The sequence below is a fragment of the Theropithecus gelada genome, chromosome 19 (genome assembly GCF_003255815.1).
Source record: "Theropithecus gelada isolate Dixy chromosome 19, Tgel_1.0, whole genome shotgun sequence".
NCBI lineage: Eukaryota > Metazoa > Chordata > Mammalia > Primates > Cercopithecidae > Theropithecus > Theropithecus gelada.
The window spans coordinates 9,376,094-9,380,460 of NC_037687.1; the positions used below are offsets into that span (position 1 = coordinate 9,376,094).

General features: G+C 47.1%; 1 protein-coding gene across 2 annotated transcripts in view; it reads right to left on the reverse strand.

Moving 5' to 3' along the window:
* The window catches only part of ZNF121 (zinc finger protein 121), a 21,682-nt gene extending 18,390 nt beyond the window's left edge, over window positions 1-3,292 (reverse strand). For both annotated transcript variants that reach the window (XM_025368466.1, XM_025368467.1), the window contains exon 1: window positions 3,220-3,292. The gene's annotated coding sequence lies outside the window, so the exon portion shown is untranslated. The remainder of the gene's footprint in view (window positions 1-3,219) is intronic.
* Between the last annotated feature and the right edge of the window lie 1,075 nt (window positions 3,293-4,367).

Below are 4,367 nucleotides of genomic sequence, written 5' to 3' on the forward strand. Positions count from 1 at the left end.
AAAAAAAAAAAAAAAAAAAAAAAAAAAAAGAAATAACACTCAAAATCCTAAGGAAGTTGAACACTCGAACAAAGAATTATTAGCAAAGCAATTTTACTTCTGTGCAGAGGGGTGCCTTCTTGGCCAGTCGCCATGAGAGCACACCTGAACAAAGGGGCACGAGAGCCTTTATTCCAGATGCAAGTCCTGCCCCTGTACCCTTTCCCCATTGGCCGGGGTTGGGTTGTACAATCTAAACTAATCCCAGTTGGCTAAACATTTGATTTTTTTTTAGATAGGGTGGGCAGGCAAAAGAAAAGTGGAGAGGAAGGAGAAGGGATGTCTGTAACGAGCTAGGAAGTTAGTCCTCTTTCCAAATGAGGAAAGGCATGTGAGCTGGTACTGATAACGCTTGGTACTGTGGTGTGCCTGGGCATCTAACAAAGGCAAAAAAGAGAAAAAAGGAGAAGAGTAGGGGGTACTATGAATTAAAGAATAAAAGACTGATGAGATTATTTGAAGAGAAATCTCATCATACCCCACAGTGTGACTCTCTGAAAGTCAATATAATATACAATAACTGTTTTAGATAAAAAGACACTGAAAACATTAACAATTTGCAATGTAAAAATGGATACACTTTGAATGGATCTTAGACCAAAAAATATTCAAGAGCATACGTTGAATCAATGCAGAGAATTTTAGTTATTAAGCAAAGTAGACATTAGATAACATTATTTTTTATTTAAGTGAAATACTAGTATTGTGGTTTCAGAATGACAATGCCTTTTTTTTAGGAGACGCTTTATCAAGTATTTAAAGGTCAAGCATCAAGTGTGCAATTATGCTCAATTTACACTCAAATTGTTCACCATAAGACATATTTACCTGAGGAGAAAGAAAACAAGCACAATGCTAAAAAAGTAAGTGTTTGGGCACGGTGGCTCACACCTGCAATCCCAGCACTTTGGGAGGCCGAGGCAGATGAATTGCCTTGGTTCAGGACCAGCCTGGCCAGGTTTAGTGAAACTCTACTAAACTCTACTAAAATACAAAAAAAATTTAGCTGGGTGTGGCGGCGTGTGCCTGTGTCCCAGCTATTAGGTGTCAGGCCTCTAAGCCCAAGATAAGCCATCATATCCCCTGTGACCTGCACGTATACATCCAGATGGCCTGAAGCAACTAAGAACCACAAGAAGCGAAAACAGCCAGTTCCCGCCTTAACTGAGGATATTCCGCCATTGTGATTTGTTCCTGCCCCACCCTAACTGATCAATTGACCTTGTAACATTCTTCTCCTGGAGAATGAATCTCAGGAGCTCCCCACTGAGCAGTTTGTGATCCGCGCCCCTGCGGGGATCTCTGTAAAGAGAACAACCCCCTTTAACTGTAATTTTCCACTACCTACCCAAATCCTATAAGACTGCCCCACCCCTACCTCCCTTTGCTGACTCCTTTTTCGAACTCAGTGCCCCTGCACGCAGGTGATTAAAAGTTTTATTGCTCACATAAAGCCTGTTTGGTGGTCTCTTCACATGGACATGCCTAACACCTGGGAGGCAGAATTACTTGAACCTCGGAAGCAGAGGTTGCAGTGAGCCAAGATCGCACCTCTGCACTCCAGCCTGAGTGGCAGAGTGAGACTCTGTCTCAAAAAAAAAAAAAAGAAAGAAAGAAAGAAAATCCAGACTGGGTGTGTTAGATGTTCAAGTTTTCCTTAGGATCAAATTTTTCAGAAAAAAACATGTAAAAACTACACTTAGTCCAAACATGCTAATAAATTCAATAGATACTAGAAACTTTATTACACTAATACTAGAATAATATTCTGATTTTAATAAATAATTCTAGTATCAGCATAATAAAGCCTCCATCCTGGTGGCCAGGAGCAGAGGCTCACTCCTGTAATTCCAGCTCTTTGGAGGCTGTCGGGTGGATCACAAGGTCAGGAGTTCGAGACCAGCCTGGCCAGCATGGTGAAGCCCCATCTCTACTAGAAATACCAAAAAAAAAAAAAAAAAAAAAAAAAAGCTGGGCATGGTAGTCCCCGCTACTCGGGAGGCTGAGGCCACAGAATCGCTTGAACCCAGGAGGTGGAGGTTGCAGTGAGCTGAGATCGCTCCACTGCACTCCAGCCTGGGCGGGAGAGCAAGACTCCGTCTCAGAAAAAACAAAAGCCTCCATCCTTTCTTCCTGTGGGCCCTGTTTTAAGGTTCTGTGGGAGAAGTACGGGCCTAGGAACTTCAGATGAAGAGAATAGCTGTGTATTACTGCCTTTCTTTCTTTCTTTTGGGATGGAGTTTCGCTTTTGTCGCCCAGGCTGGAGTGCAGTGGCAGATCTCGGCTCACTGCAACCTCGGCCTCTCAGGTTCAAGCAATTCTGCCTCAGCCTCCCGAGGAGCTGGAATTACAGGGGCCTGCCACCACGCCTGGCTAATTTTTGTATTTTTTACTGAAAATACAGGGTTTCATCATGTTGGCCAGGCTGGTCTCGAACTCCTGACCTCAGGTGATTTGCCCGCCTCCACCTCCCAAAGTGCTGGGATTACAGGCGTGAACCAGCACGCCTGGCCTGCCTTTCTTTTGTAGAAAGGATTGTAGCTGGTAACAACAAAAAATTAAGTCCAAGAAAATAAAAATAAGAAACTAAAGGCTTACAGTCTACACGTGTTCATATTTACATGCAGAAATAGGCACGCCCTAAACGACTATATTTTTTTCCATCCGAAAGTAATGAGTCAAAAATAAGTAAAGGACACCAAGACAATGCCAGATTCTCAGACGATACATTTTTTAGCAAAGAAATGGAAGTCGGAGCCCTCTTGAAACCAATTTTCTGCCGGTGCTCACCAGAAACACGCCGGAATCGCCAGGTTTCTGAGGCGGGGGGATGCGGGGCCGCAGCCAACCTGACTGGAACGCAGAAATCCTTTTACTTTCGGAAAGAAAAAAAAATCCACAAAGGTTGCTTTCCAAGCTTTTGAAGAGGGGAGCACAGCGGTTGAAAGCACTCCAGAAAACACCGTGCGGAGGCGGGACAAACACACTTCCCGACCTGGCTCCTGACCGGGACCGACTGAGCCTGCGGCCTCTCGCAACTGGCCGCGCCCGGAGGACCGACAGCCCCTGGAGAAGACAGTGAAACAAGGCGGATCCCACAGGCTCCTGGGCGACCGCGCCCAATCGTTCCTTTGCCACCCCCGCTACTATCTCAGGGATCCCCAAGCAGGCAGAACTCACCACAGCCACGGTGGACTCCACCACGATAAAGGCGAAATGGCACTGACCATGCGGAGCCAGCGCCGGAAAAGATGGCGATGGCGCGCTGACGTCACTTCCGCTCGGAGCCTGGGCCCGGGCGGGGCTCCTGGGTTCGAGTTTCAGCCACGTAGGACCCAGCCCAACACAGAAATTCTAGTTTCCTCCCGGGTGGGTGCGGACAGGCCTGGGGCTGGCTCAGGGATGGGGATGCAGAAACAGGTCCAGAGCAAAAGGTGAGGTTAGAACCGGGCCTCTGGAAGGAACTGTGGGCGAGGGGTGGGGCCCATACTCGGGGGCGATTTAGAGGTGGGACCAGGCCTAGCTATCGGTTCAGGTGGCCAGACCCACTGGAAGGGCGGGGATGGGGGATGGGGGATGGGGGATGGGACGCACTCCAGGGGATGCTCCTGCAGAGCTTTTCCCTGTTGCCTGCAGTGGCGAATACCTGTAATTCCAACACTTTGGGAGACTAAGGCACGTGTATATAGCTTGAGTCCAAGAGTTCAAGTCAAGCGTGGGCAAAATAGCAACATCCTTTCTGTGGATGGCAAGCCACCCAGGTGCTAAGTCAAGAGACCAAGGCATGAGCTGTTCTGGTATAATAAAATATATAAAATAAGAATAGTTATACTAGATATAGATCATAGATATGATTATATACGAATATAATTAATCATTAGTTTGTAGCAATTACTCTTTATTCCAATATTGTTATAATCCTCGCTCTATAATCGTAACCTAGGAAAAACCAGGCCATACAGAGATAGGAGCTGAGGGGACATAGTGAGAAGTGACCAGAAGACAGGAGTGTGAGCCTTCTGTTATGCCTGGGCAGGGCCACCAGAGGGCTCCTTGGTCTAGTGGTAACACCAGCACCTGGGAAGATGCCCGATGCCAAGCAGACCGTGGTCTAGCGGTAGCGTTAGTGTCAAGGAAAAACACCCGCTACTTAGCAGACCAGGAAAGGCAGTCTTCCTTTCCCCGGGGGAGTTTAGAGAAGACTCTACTCCTCCACCTCTTGTGCAGGGCCTAACATCAGTCAGGCCCGCCCACAGTTATCCGGAGGCCTGTCTCCCTATGATGCTGTGTTTCAGTGGTCACGCTCCTAGTCTGCTTTCATGTTCCAT